This window comes from Homalodisca vitripennis, chromosome 2 (assembly GCF_021130785.1).
Source record: "Homalodisca vitripennis isolate AUS2020 chromosome 2, UT_GWSS_2.1, whole genome shotgun sequence".
In the NCBI taxonomy this organism is placed as follows: domain Eukaryota; kingdom Metazoa; phylum Arthropoda; class Insecta; order Hemiptera; family Cicadellidae; genus Homalodisca; species Homalodisca vitripennis.
In genome coordinates this window covers 42,572,630-42,588,055 of record NC_060208.1, presented here as the reverse complement: position 1 = coordinate 42,588,055, position 15,426 = coordinate 42,572,630, and the positions used below count along the sequence as shown (strand labels likewise).

The 15,426-nt window shown below is 34.0% G+C and overlaps 1 protein-coding gene across 1 annotated transcript in view; it reads left to right on the top strand.

Annotated features, from left to right (window-relative positions):
* Positions 1–15,426, top strand: part of LOC124353846 (protein dimmed-like) — a 159,026-nt gene that overhangs the window by 55,871 nt on the left and 87,729 nt on the right. Inside the window, exon 2 of the mRNA XM_046803870.1 lies at positions 14,343–14,374. The gene's annotated coding sequence lies outside the window, so the exon portion shown is untranslated. The remainder of the gene's footprint in view (positions 1–14,342; positions 14,375–15,426) is intronic.

Below are 15,426 nucleotides of genomic sequence, written 5' to 3'. Positions count from 1 at the left end.
TGAGTGACAATAAAAACGGGCTTTTCGAAGAAAGACGATAAATGTCGTATGGAAAATTATTACCCCATTGACTAAGTGTAAGGAAAACTGGAAACATTTCACTTCTACTTGTCTGTCCGCACTATCATCTCGAGAACAAAGAGACATATAGACATACCATTTGGCGTAAAGCTTTATTAGCTATATAGAGATGATGGTACTTGGACATGTACATCTTTAAACTATCCCGGGTACTATAAGTATTTTTTTTTTAATTAAATGAATGTTTGCTATTAGGAAATAGAAAATTAAGAAGCGATTATTGTTTGCTACATTGTTTTTTAAGGACTCAATAAAATATCGATTGTATTTTAAACGCAACTCAGGCCAAAATAAACTTATTACTGGATTTGGAATGGCACAAATACCTTTACCGACTAACTCTGTATAAATGTACTATTTTCAATAACTGGATATATTGTATTTATATTATCTTTAATTCATTGGGCTGAATGGAATATGCAATAAACCATTCCAGTCTCAATCAGGTATGCGCACCGCAGTGTACAGAGATACCCTCCGTCTTTGGAAACATGCTCTGAGGAAATTGATCGATTAAAGCGTCTTGTATCTGAGCCGCGATTAGAATAAACAAGCTTCTCCACTTTGCCCTCAGATGCGTCAAACTCTAGTGCAAATCTACTACATTATTAACACATGTGAACATTTCATGACATAAGCAAAAGAGATCTGTCTGCCGAATAATTATACTAATAACTTTTTAACGCATTCAGAATATAAGACGAATAGTTTGAAGTATTTACTTAGTACAAAGTATACCCGTCGGCATACAGGCCACTTTGTATGCTTGACACCGCAGGGAAGCTCTATGAAAGGTTGCTGAAACCCAGACTGCAGTCCCATCAAAGCCGCCGGAGATCTCTCTCCCCGGCAGCACGGCTTTTGAAAGCGACACTCGATTCTGAACACCATTACAGAGGTGGTCAGTGCCGTCCAGATAGCCGAAACGGCTTGTCACCAGGCTCAGCCGATAGTGCTGTTGGTCACCCTTGACGTAAAGAACGCGTTTAACTCTGCTTGGTGGGAAGACATGCTAGAGGCGTTGCAGCTAGACTTCAATGTGCCCGACTATCTCCTGGTCGTTGCGCAGGACTACCTGAAGAACCATCGGCTGTTGTATAAAACCAAAGGTCACTGCCGGTGCGGCTGAAGGGTCTATTCTAGGCCCAGACCTATGGAATGTTTCATACGATGGTTTGCTTCGCCTCGAGATGCCCCACGACGTCTTCCTCGTGGGTTATGCCGATGACGTAGCTGCAGGACGGCGAGAACTCCGGACTTGGCCCAGTTACGCCTTAATCAGGTAATGATTCGGGTCAATGCCTGGATGACGAGACCACGGACTTGAGCTGGCGGTCGCCAAGACCGAGATCGTTATGCTAACTCGACGGAGAATCCCCATCCTGATCTCTATGAATGTGGGGGGTGTAGAAGTTCGGACAGGGACTGCGGCGAAGTACCTGGGTGTGTTACTTGACTACCGTCTTCGGTATTGGGAGCACATACAGGCGGTGTGCGACATAGCCTCTAAGGTGGTTTTGTCTCTCGGCAGGCTGATGGCTAACGTAGGAGGCCCTAGGTCAAGTAAGAGAGGCCTCCTCATGTCTACTGTAAACTCAACCCTTCTGTATGGCGCAGAGGTTTGGGCGGGTGTCATGAGGATAAGGTGATACAGTCAAAGGCTGTTATTGGTACAGAAAAGAGCCTGCGCCTACCGCACCATTTCCGGTTCGGCCTTGGTGGTCGTGGCTGTGGTGATTCCTATTGATCTGCTGGCCATCGAGAGACAGACCGTCTTTCGGGAGGCTGCCGAGCGGGTTAGAGAGGATGTCTTGGCTGCTGCCAGGGTGGTGGAGACTCTGCAGGTTTGGCAGCGGAGGTGGACGGAAGAATCGGACGGTCGCTGGACCTTCCGTCTCATTCGAGAGTTTCAACCCTGGATAGATCGTGGCCACGGGGAGATATAGTTCTACCTGTGTCAGTTCCTGACGCGGCACGGTTACTTTAGGAAGTACCTCAACAGGATGGGAAAAGTCAGGTCGCCTCGGTGTGCTTACTGCCCGGAGGAGGATGATGATGTTCATCACACCTTCTTCGCTTGAGGGCGCTTCACCGAGGCCAGGCGAACGCTCGCCACCACAGTTAGTGATGTTTCGACCGACACCATTGTGGAGCTGATGCTGCAGAGTGAGGACGATGGAATGCAGTCACCACTCGTGTACATGCAATCCTTCATCAGAAGTGTGAAGACGGATGCCTGGCTTACCCCTAGCTTCTGAAACAAGTAGTTTTGTCCTGGATGGGACATAAGACACACGGACCAGGCAAGATGTCATCCGAAAAGAGTTCTGGCTTGGGTCCTCCGTAGCCCGTAGGGGGGTTAGTGGGTGGTCCACAAGGGAGTCCCACAGTCCGTGCGCAAATGCATTCCTCCTACGTAAAAAAAGTTCGAAGTATTCAGTAAGCTAGCCGTTAGTAAAGCCTATTTCTTGAGGGGCTGGAAAATTGAGTTTATCATATTGAGTCTGTCATTATATTAATCTGACCAAAAGATATCTCGAAAACCCTTTTTACTTGGTCTTAAGAATAAGACCATAATGGCAACTATAAAATCACAGAATGATTAAGTCTGTAAACAAACAGATACAATCATGACATTTTTACATGTGACATAGCTACATATAGTTATCACGTGTAATATAATGAAATGTGCTGTAGAATTTAGGAGACTGTTAGGCAAACTAAGTGGTGTGGCGTACCTTGTGTATTAGAATGTAAGTACTCAGTAACATACTTGATATAGTAACGTAGCAAAATTATGTGCAGTAATATTAGGTCACAAAATGTTGTTCAATTCCATATACTATTCTATTTTTTTCTCTTTTTTGTACAAAAATGCTACTTTTGTTAATCATATTATACTAAACCTAATGAATTTCTTACTATTAGTATATATTTTGTAACATAACATTTTATTATGCACATAAAACGTTTCTAACCCATCGAAATATTAAGATTGTAGGAGAACCTTTAATCTATTTATATTTATTTTTATTGCTTTAAAAATGTCATAAGATATAGATATCTGTAACGCTGGTAAATGTGTAATATAGTGAATGAAATTATATATGTAGGATTTAATTATAATAAATACCTATCTCAACAAGTTTTACAACGATGTTGTAGATACATACACAACTGAAACAGATAAAACTGTGCTGATATTGTGTTTTTACCGACTCTATTCTCATATAACTTTGTATTTCTAATATAGCTGGATATTATATCTCTATCCGGGGAATAATCGAATCGCTTTACGAGAATGCGGTTTATGGTATTAAGGAATCTACGCATAATTTTACCAATCAAACTTTAAAAAAATTGTTTTATTTTCGAATCCAACAATTTAAAAACCATTTTTATTGTTATAAGATGTTGTAAGGTGATATGTCTACCTGAAGGGATCTTGTCTCTTTTAATATCTCCCAGTTGAACTTACATTAAGAACTGCTAAAACAATGTGTCACTTACTTCGCGGTAACTCTATGGGTATCCGGGAACGACTCATCACTAGCCGAGATATTGGGGCAAAATGGTTGATCGATAGATTTGGTTTACTGTGGAGAAGAACTTTTGAAGTGGGCGGAGCTCCCTTAGTATATGTCCTAGTCTAAACATAAGGGAGTACTATAAATAGCCTACAGCTTTAACTGGAGCGGAAGAGAAGTAGCCTCCCAACTTTCAAGGTGATATGACTGAGATATAGAGCTCGCTGTCATTCCTCATGGGATCTCGTCAGAAGGCGGCCTCTGCCTCAACCTTACCATTCTGTATATCCTGTTAGTCCTAAAGCAAACTCAAAGATCGTTTTAGGACTAAGTGCAATAGTGGAAGTTTTCATATTCATAAAAAAATCTAAGGTTTTAAGAAGTAGATATTTTATTGTTTCTTTCAATCAAGATTTTAAATCGGCATGGAAGTATGCCTATTTTGATTCGGAATGGAATTTGTTGATCCTCTATATATTAGGAGTTGATCCTTTGTGTATTGGTCATTTATACATGAACATAACTTAACTCTGGAGTCGAAGAGTGTTTGGTAGAAGATCTGTGCTTTGATCTTAATACCTGTCACAGTTTGGACTAGCTTTGTTCTGTATAGAACAGGGAATAGTGCCCGCTGCACGGCCACAAACATAAAGCGTGCATGTAAGTGAAGAGAACAATACTCTGTGACGTAAAGGTGTAGTCACCTACATGAATTCAAATTTGGCTATCTATCTCGTATAAGTTAACCGAAAGTTTCATTAAATGAGGTAAAAATTTGAATTTTCAAAAAACCTGCTAGCGACACGTGGTATGGCATAGTCCTACCTTGCTTAAATCAGATACAGTAAGGGAAAATACATTAATGTTACATCATGGTTCTAAATATTTGCCAGTTGTGAGCATAGCACTTAGTCACAATTTGCTGGTTAAATAGTCAAAACTTCCAATGACAAAACAAATTATTGAATTACCAAGCTGTTCATGATCTTGCAGCCCAGCACTGTTCTACAGTCCATTATATGTAGAACCCAATTCGCAAGATAAAGTAATAAGTTTTGAGTAAATTTTACAGAACTGAACCTTCGATTTTTTATGAACATGACAACTTCCACCATCGCACGTCATATGAACAATATGATGAATAAGTTATCAGATAAGACATCGGGAGAAAGTTAAAACGTAACTATCTGAAAAGTATGAAAAGTCATTCACTTCATTCGAACAGAAAAGTTAAACCCTCACTGCTTCTTTAGTCTCAACTTCAAGAATGACAGCAATTTGGTAAAGATGCGCGTGGTACCAGTAGGATTGTGGGATCAGATTAATCTATACATCTTATTCTTTAAACTTTTCCAATAAAACGTAATACTGTTCTTGCAAAGAATATTTTGTTGCATGGTTTGTGTATGTTTTTTTATTGTCAAGCAATAAATTTAAGTTTGTGTTTGATTTATTAAAAACGGTTTCTAACATTGTAACCTCTTTAATGTGAAGAAGTAGTCAAATTATATTTTAATAAGCAATTTTAGACTAAATAAGAACAATTCTACACACTATCAAAATTTAACTTCAATTGAGATGGTTAAAAAATTTTATCTTTCACTTAATGGCACTGTCTCTACCATTACTCGAAATTACCTCTATCTGCCTGAGGCGGGGGAATTTAAAGTCCTACAATTATACAAAACATCTTCAGTTTTATTTTAAAACTACATGAACTATGAAAGTGTTTATATTTATCGTCTTATTTTTGAATAAAAGCAGGTAACATAACTGGTTAACATATGAATCTTTAAGTATTGCCTACATGCATATTGTTACAAACATAAAAGTATGTCTTCCTCTTATTTAACAGGTTTTAACTCTCAAGGACCGCACGTTACTCATACAATAGCAGTCGAGCCCAGTCTAGAGTGGACTGAAACTTGATATTACAGTACTGACATCGCCTATTGTATGTATTCAGTGACTCTCCAGATCTATATCTTCTTTACAGCAACAGTCTAGCGTAGTATAAATTGGATTAAAACGTGATTTTATGTAACAGTTATCGCATATATTGTTTGTATTAAGCTACTAGTGCACCCCAGCCTACAGTGGATTGAGACGTCATATTAAAGAACTAATATCGCCTTTTGTATGTATTAAGTTACTAGTCAGGACCAGCCTGCAGTGGATTGAGATGTCATATATTAAAGAACTAATATCGCCTATTGTATGTATTAAGTTACTAGTAAAGCCCAGCCTACAGTGGATTGAGATGTCATACTATTAAAGAACTAATATCGCCTATTATATGTATTAAGTTACTAGTCAAGCCCAGCCTACAGTGGATTGAGATGTCATACTATTAAAGAACTAATATCGCCTGTTACATGTACTCGTATTAAGTTACTAGTCAAGCCCAGCCTACAGTGGATTGAGATGTCATACTATTAAAGAACTAATATCGCCTATTATATGTATTAAGTTACTAGTCAAGCCCAGCCTACAGTGGATTGAGATGTCATATAAAAGAACTAATATCGCCTATTATATGTATTAAGTTACTAGTCAAGCCCAGCCTACAGTGGATTGAGATGTCATATAAAAGAACTAATATCGCCTGTTGCATGTGTATTAAGTTACTAGTCAGGCCCAGCCTACAGTGGATTGAGATTTCATATAAAAGAACTAATATCGCCTATTATATGTATTAAGTTACTAGTCAAGCCCAGCCTACAGTGGATTGAGATGTCATACTATGAAAGAACTAATATCGCCTGTATACGTATGTACTCGTATTAAGTTACTAGTCAAGCCCAGCCTATTGTATATATTAAGTTATTAGTCGAGGTCAGCCTACAGAGGATTGAGACGTAATATCATGGAATAAATATCACCTATTGTGTGTATTAAGTGCGTAATCGAGCCTGACCTAGAGTGGATTGACACGTGATATTATGGAATAGATATCGCTAATTGTATGTATTAAGTAGGTATTCGAGCCAAACCTAGAGTGGATTGAGACGTGATATTATAGAATAAAATCCGTCTACTGTATGTATTAAGTAGGTAGTCGAGCCCAACCTAGAGTGGATTGAGACGTGATATTATGGAAGAGATAACGCCTATTGTATGTATTAAACTATTCTCCAGATTCACATCTTCTTCACTCAGCGACATTTCACAAGCCTATATTTCTATTGCCCCAAACATCATTAGTTACACGTATAACTCAGAAATTGATTTCAGTATCTTTCCAATCTCCTTCTAAATGAAGTACTGTGATAATAAAGAAAATTGAGATTTTCTGTATTGTATCGAATGGCATATTTTTCGTAATTTCACATAATGGGGTAGAAGACAGTAGGAGAAGATAGTTATCGATCTAAGATAACACCTTTCATAATATTTGCCATTTAATATAAAACTAAATTATTGGAAATTGTATTTTAAATTAACACCAAGCTTTACTTACTCTAACGTTATTCAGATTTCTATATAGAGATATTTTGTTATGCCTTCAAGGCTTGCATCTTCTTCATTGAATTATATTTTGGTATGTATATTTATACACATAACATAGCTATGTTGGGAAGTTATTCAATGTAAATATTGAGTTCAGCTCCAGTTCAGCTTCCTCTTCGTGAAGCGTCTGGAATCTGACGGTGTCACAGACTTGACGCCTGGAATCTGGAGCCATGTTCGTTTAAAGAGATCCAATAAAAGTCAGCGACAAAGAAACTAGAAATAGTCTTTACATCATTTCGACATCACATTTGCCTAAACTACAAAATATACTGTTATTTAGGTGACGAGTTATTCTCATTGTATCATGACGTGTAAGGCATATTTTTCTATCTGAACTATATTTCCAAGGTAATTAATAATCACTGTTTATACAATATCACGGCAGTTGGGAAAAAAGCTACAGTACACATATCATAGCTATGGTGGGAAGAATTAATACAATGTGCATGTTGATTGTAGCTCCAGTTTACCTTCCTCTTAGTGCAACCTATGGACTCTGAAGCTGTCACAGACTTCAATCAACCCTTACCACAATAGATACATTATGTGTAGAAAAGTCGCTTACTTAACCATGTCTAGAGATCCTGTCTAAAACATCGTAATGCACTCAATTGTGTACCTGATGAGACAATGCGAATTACTATTCACTTAGATTACACTAAATTTTGTAATCTAGATGTATCTGATTTCGAACAATGAGGACACTTCATTTTGAGTGTTTTCGTCACGTAATGTTATTGGATATCTACAGAAAAATACGGCTGCAGATTCCAGGAGTGAAGTATGTGACAGCGTAAGATTCCAGACGTTGCACTAAGAGGAAGGTCAACTGGACCTAAACTCCACGTTCGCACGAAATCGGATACATGAAGTAGACATGTACTTAGAATTGATCTTAACTATTACAATCCAATCCATAATTTTCTCTGAGAGATTTACAAATTACTTCATGTTATGACAAATTATATTTACATCTCTTACGAAATGAATATTCACTGTTATTCTTTACTACACCAAAAATTGCACCTAACTTGACAGCCTTCGTTATAAAAATTGCACAATGAAGCTAGCCTCACCAGCCAATCAATCGGTGGTCCGTTAAATGGTAATGATCATACACTGCGTTTACGTGAAAAACTAATTAAGTAAGCTAAGATACATTCTTATTTGTAATTAATACTGGTTATAATTCCATTTTAATTCAAATTCAATCGGCTAAGTTGAGCTACTGCTGATTCTAAAAAAGAAGAATTATTCCGCATTTCTATTTTTCATTTTAATTACTGGAAAAATGTTACTAGTTTGTAAAAAATCGATAAAGTAACGTAATTTTAAAGTAATGTAAATAATTCATAAATGTAAACAACTGGAAGACGTCTTTGCTATAGTATATTACAATTTTGTTAGTGTCATAACTATCAGATAGCCTTATGTGGTGCTTTCCTCCTGCCAGCCAACACATCAATCATATATGATATATCGACCTAGACGTGTGAGTTATAGCATTAATCAGATTCCGTCATAATTTTACAGCATTTTTGCAATTTATTTAGATTTAGATTTATTTATTCAGAGTCCATTTTAGATGCCTATCTACAAAACTCCCTTCCGGCTCAGTTGGAAGAAAAGGGTAGATTTCACTTGTGATAGTCATGGGTAGCTGACGATGCATTATTAGTTGAGATGTTTAATTTGCACAAAACCAATGGGACAATAATTACACTCAATGTCGATATTTTAATATAATCGTAACACTTTCAAACATTAAGAAGCTCTATAACCGGGAACTATTGCTAGAAGAAAATATTGCTATAAGCATATACATTAATTCTTTGTAAGAACGTGGAATTAGTTTAGTTCCAATTAATCCTAAATTATGTTTGTAAACGTATTCTATTATAACGCTTCATTTAGGTACATATAAGACTTAGCCTACCTATAAAACGACCACAATATTCAAATCGTAAGAGGTATCGGAAAATAAATAAAAATAAATGTTACTTGAAAATTTTTAAAAAAGTTAAAAATTTATATTAAAGATTTTTTTTTTTTTTATTTTTCCCAAATGCAATGAACCACCATCGTGAAGGTTTGTATTGGTTACCAATAGCTATAAAAAACCATCCTAGCTATGCCCAAATACTGTCTATGCACCAAGATTGGTTTGATTCTACCAAGAAGTACGGTAATTATCGTGTTCACAGTAATACTCGCAACATTGAGTACTACTTCAAAATGTTTACGCACTCTATCTGGAAATCTTAAAAGATATCAGAAAACTAGTATGAATATTGTAAGTGATCTAATAATTCTGATATAAATCTTTATTTTTGTGCTATAATATTATGCATTATATATACATACCCATTAGTTTTCCTACTTTGATTGGCCACCATCTTCAAAACTTAAAAGCTACTTATAATTTATAATTCATAACAAGTTTGAGTAAAGAAAATTGTGGTGTGTGTGTGTGTGTCAAAATTATCAGTTGACTTTTGCTATGACTTGTTATTGCCTCCTGCGATAAAAGAATTCTATTTATTTTTATTGGCTGTTATATATTATATAATGTATCATTTTATTTACATTGAGATTTAGTTTAGTTAAAATATTTGCCCGAATATGAATGACCACTATCTAAAAAAATGTTATTTGGTAAGACACATTGTAATAGGCAGATTTATATGAAATCACATACGCTAGTTAGAATGGTCAAATACAAAATAATTGGTTCTTAAAAAGGGGTTCTGTGGTGTAATGCTCGCCCGACAAATGAATTATCCCGATTTTAGTCCTGACGGAGCAAGTAAATTTTGTGATTAAATTGTTATTGATAAAGGGAATTCAGGTTTTTGGCTCTAAAGAATTTATTTTTAGTGGGACATAGTTTCTCACGAGAACGTATTACATCACCGTTATAAACATTTTAATTTTGATTGCGGTTTTAAAATTCTAAAATCTCTTGAATAACTGAATAACACAATTGAAATTTACAACTAGTTGAAATTAATATATTCAATTTTCTCTCATGTTTCTTCACCGCTCTATAGCCTTAGGTATATTTTCCAGTTTAGGATGTGCAGCTTATTCTCTTGTTAAGTTTTACTTTATCGAGTTCATGTGCATATGTTGATTGTGCTTGCTTAACTTTATGTTTTATCTAAGTACTTAACTAACTTAACTGTTCGTTGCATGAATAAAATAAGTGGTGCAATCTTTGATACCATACGATTTTCTCCTCCCAAATTATAATATTGTTAAATAAAAAATCGACTATAAATATTACTATTACTTTTGATATATTGTGTGGGTATTATTAGTTATTACATAAATTTACTCCATGCAAAAAATTATTTTAAGCTATACTTTATTTGATTACTTAGGTTAGTCATATAATCGTCCCTCAAATTACTGTGGTAAATGATTATACTTGTTTTAAAATTAATATGTGACTAAGTGAAACCAATTTTTGCACTTGAAACTTAACTAGGCAATGTCTTTAACAGTGCTTCTGATATAATTTTTAATTTGATTGAAACATAATTTTAATTAAGTGAATGTTATATATTTAATTCAAAAATTGTCAATAAGAGCGGAAAATTAGTTTAGTGTTAACATAAAATTGTTTAACCATACTTGAAACAATTTTGTGATACAAAAATAAATTAAATGCAGTTGGAATTTTTATGATAAAATACAATTTTATTTATGCACTTTTATTCTTAAGAGCCATTGTTAAAAATATTACTTTTTACAATATGTTTTTCAAAGGCAACTTTATATTCATGAAATGAAAGACAATAAAAAAGGAATGGTTTGTTTATTATTCTCTAAACATTGTTTTATTTCCTTGCAGCCAAGACTCGTGTCGTAACTTGCTCTGAGCTCGTGCATACTTAATAACTTTATATGATCTTTTCATTAATTACTACTCTTTACGATAGTTCTGTTAATGAACAAGACACGCAATAGTTTCTTTAACGGTTCAATTACGTGGGAACAACTAAGTAAAGATATAGAATAAATATAAAATGGTTTAAGATTGGTAATTTTTTCAATTTGTTTAGCAGCTATACCTTACTTGCCTAAACTAATTGTAAAGTGATTCATCATCTTAAATCCTTGAAGCTGAAATGGCCCATATGATAACCAAAACAATTAGGCAACGAAATAATTGTTGATTCTAAATTTTGTTGAACTTGGAACCGGACAGCTTTTTAAAATATAAATAGATTAATTCCTTGCCTGTACAGAAAATAATGGTATTTTAAGGCAAAAGGTTACAATATGGAGAGGGCATTTATTTAAAAACCTAATAAAAAAGGCAAGTAAAAAAATACAGAAAACACTACGGTCAGTAGGCTACTTATTATTATCAAGTACTTATTTTACAGGGTTTGGACATTATTACGAAACGTCCAAATTTGACTTATTCTGTACTGCGTCATAGGTATTTATTGTATTAACATTAGTTATGAATATTGATATACATTTTTAAATATTTTCCTCTTGGCCGAATTTAGGTTTGTTTGTTGGGACATATTTTAAACTTTTAAAATACTTATATTCTGTTCCTTTCTCTCTCTCTCAAAAAAAATATAGGGTTTTCCATTCTTTTTAATTCTTTTAGCACAAAGATCCTCCCTTAAAAGTATTTGGACATAGTCTGTTGAAGTGACTAGTTTAATTTTCATTTGAATTATATGGTATTAAGTTTTTTTATTTGCCTTAATACCTTTATTATTAATTTCCCTCAGTTTTATTAGTGTAAAGGAAGCATGATTCCTTCCGGAAATTTACCATCATTCAGTAATAAAAAGTCAAAAAGTGAAAAAAGTATTCACCCGAGGAAGAGATCAAACTGTAGGTTTCAAAACACAGTGTTACTGAATTTGTGTTTTGTCCTAATTTGAATCGAGGCCTAATGTCTAGAAAAATCCTGTGTTTTCAAAATCCTTCCACCGTCAAAAACAAACTTTAAACAAAAAATTCTATCATTCATTTTCATTCATTCTTATGCATAAGTTAAATAAAGTTTTTAACTTCCTTCGGAACATTCCCTCATGAATTTTACAGTAGGATATTCGATATTTTCACACAACAAAACCTAATGCTTGTTTTGACAGTTTTGCTTTGTTCATTACTCAAACTGTCTTTAGATTGCTGTCACTCGCTTTAAATTGGATTTGCAAAAATTAATTTGCATATTGATTGGTCAGAATAAAAACACTCTGTTATAAATGTATGAAAAACAACAGATTGATTGTGTGATGGATAGGATCCTGAATGTGCAATATTTGTTCATTCTGACGCAATTGAAATTCTTTAGAGTATATTTATTAAGAATCTAAAGAGTAACCTAGTAATAAGTAACCTAGGAATTGTTCCACGTCATAAATAAAAATTTACTTTCATACATAAGATTACTTATACTCTTTTGTACAGGTTTGTTTCACCAGGGATCTCATGAAGGGATTAATCCCTGTATGAGATCTTAAACTCCAGTCTAAAGATCCGTATGAGCAGATTAAGATATTTTTTAAAGCATTCTTCTATATTGTTAAATAATTAGATGAAAGGGTTGGTGATACGGAACGTTTTACATACATACAGGTTTATTAAAAAATACTACTTTCTAAACTTAAGTGTTCTTTTTATTTTTACCTTCTCATTTAAAAGATGTTCCCATTTGTAAACTTGTAACAGGAAAAACAGGTTACTATTACGTTACCTTTTAGCTAGACATATAGATTAAGATTCTTATCGATTTAGACGATATTATTTGATTATAGACGCAATCAATGATTAGAGATAACTCTAGATTGATTAACCGTATTAACCTTGATACCACACTGAAACTAAAACTTAACTGTAGTGAAATACATTATCTAAATAAACTGAAGAATCTCGGATTTACAATGAATACAGGCCTGAAATGAGCTGACCATGTTACAATGATATGTAACAAAGTGTTTGCTGGCATCCATAGTTTAAAGAAGTTTGTTTTGTATTTGCCATTCAATATTAAACTGGTTAAGACACTTATATTTCCACACATTAATACTTTAACGTTGCGATAAATGATTTAACTGTTGAGCAATCGGAGAGTCCAGCGCGCTTAAAATTATTTTATTAGATTTATTTTTAATCTCAGACGTCATGAGCACCTCACCATTTTTCAGCAGTTATGACTCATGAAACTTCACGAATTACGTCTGTTCCATGTTCTTTCTATTCTACATTCAGTTATCAAAACTAAAACTCCTATTTATCTTTCCAATCACTTCAACTTTATTTTTGATATTAGTGAACGATCTACTACTAGGGAAACCACTTTGCAATTACTTCCAATTCATAGATCAAATATTTTTGATAGGTTGTTTACTGTTCCGTCTTGACGCCTTTGGAACGTTCTCCCTGATGATATTAGAAGAATAAGGGTGGTGCGTGCTTCGGGGTGAGGGTCAGGGGAGCCTGGGAATGACTTGCGGTGTGTGTGAGATCAGACAGTGTGATTGGAAAGGTAGATCGTGTCATTATTTTTTTTCTCTTTCACATTGTTAGCTCCTTTTCTTTATCTTGAATTAAGAATTACATTTTAAGTGCATGAGTAGTTTTATGTGAATTAAGCAATTCACATTTTATTATAAAGTATAAGTATGTTAACACTTTACATTTCTGTAGTGAATTATTGTAAATTTATTGCATATGATATGAGGTTGGGTGGTAGAGAAATCTTTACAGCTCTAACTCGGCCACTCGAATAAGGACATTTTTAATTTAATTTAATTTCATATACAGTACTGTAAAATAATATTTTTGTAGTCCTTAAAAGCACTCCTTAAATAGAATATTTGAAATTCCATACTACAACTAAAGAATTTAAAATAAGTTTAAATTAAATTAAAAGTTTAAATACGATTATAACAGTACGAGAACAATTTTATACAGAAATAAAACTGACAAAACTCAATTCAGATGTAAAAGAGAACAAGTAATAGTTTTTTATTTAACTTTTATTAATTATTTACATTTATTTATACGCATATTTCAACATTGCACGAATTTTTTTCTTGGTTTCCCAACAACTACTTAACTAAATATGCTTTGTTAATTTAGCTACTGGTACGTAGGTGTATGCAATTCACAATCCCTTATGTATGCCAGAAACAAGTTACATGTTTGTTTCATTTAAATAATAATTGTCGTAAAATGTTCCAGATATTTGATGGACTCAGGAATGTTCTGCTAAGGTAAGTTTTTGCAAGTTAAACTTTACGATGTTATCTATTTCAACATTTGAAGTACGGACTAGTAAACTATATTTCTTTTATGTCGTATGAAAGAAGATGAGGAAACCCACAATTGAACACAAATGTTATAGGAGAAGTAATTTAGAAAAAAAATACTCAATGTGGAATCGTATCAACACTGTAAGATAAAAATAGCAACAACACAATTTTGTTATACAAATTCAGACTTTTACAAATACAGGTAAATTATCACTTATTTTTGATTGCTCATTAACACTGACGTAGTTGGTATATTTTCCATATTCATGGAAAACATTTAACATTTATGCTGTGTGCGGGTTCAGAATTCTAAACATTTCAAATTTATCTTGTTTAGTCAGTTACAAATATTAACTAAACCCATTACATATATAGTTATATCAACTTAAATTTTATTTCATTTATGTTAAAAAGTACTGGGCAGAGAAAATGCATTTAAATGTTTCATTAGTCGGTTGTTGTTACGTAAGATAGACTAATATTAGACTCTTTTAATTTTAAAACTAAACCATAATACTCTATCTATATTATAGGAATTTTACACTCAGTATAGATATAAATGACTACAAAACACAAAGCTAACTTCTATGTCTGTCTACCCAACCAATATCTTACATTGGTCCTGAAACTGACTTTACTCTGATTCAGTAATTTTAATAAAATTGAAAGTGTCTGAAAATGTTACAACAAACAGGATCCATTAGTGAATATTATTAAATGACAAACCAGCTCTGTAAGGATGAAATTAATTGTCCTGGACGGGCAATTTGGTTTAATATAAAGCGGTATTGTGCGTTAAGTCCTGTGGGCGGGCTATAATGGTTTCCCGCAGGATGCTCTTTCCTGTCCTAGCCAATAGTAAATCATCACCCACTCTATCCCCATTATCCCCTGGTTATGGAATCTTTCATTGTGTTAATTGACTTGACAGAACCACGAGTAAGGTCGCTAATTGATGTTCGAGTCTCGCTGATTAGATTAATGTATTTGACATATAACAATATTCTGTCTCT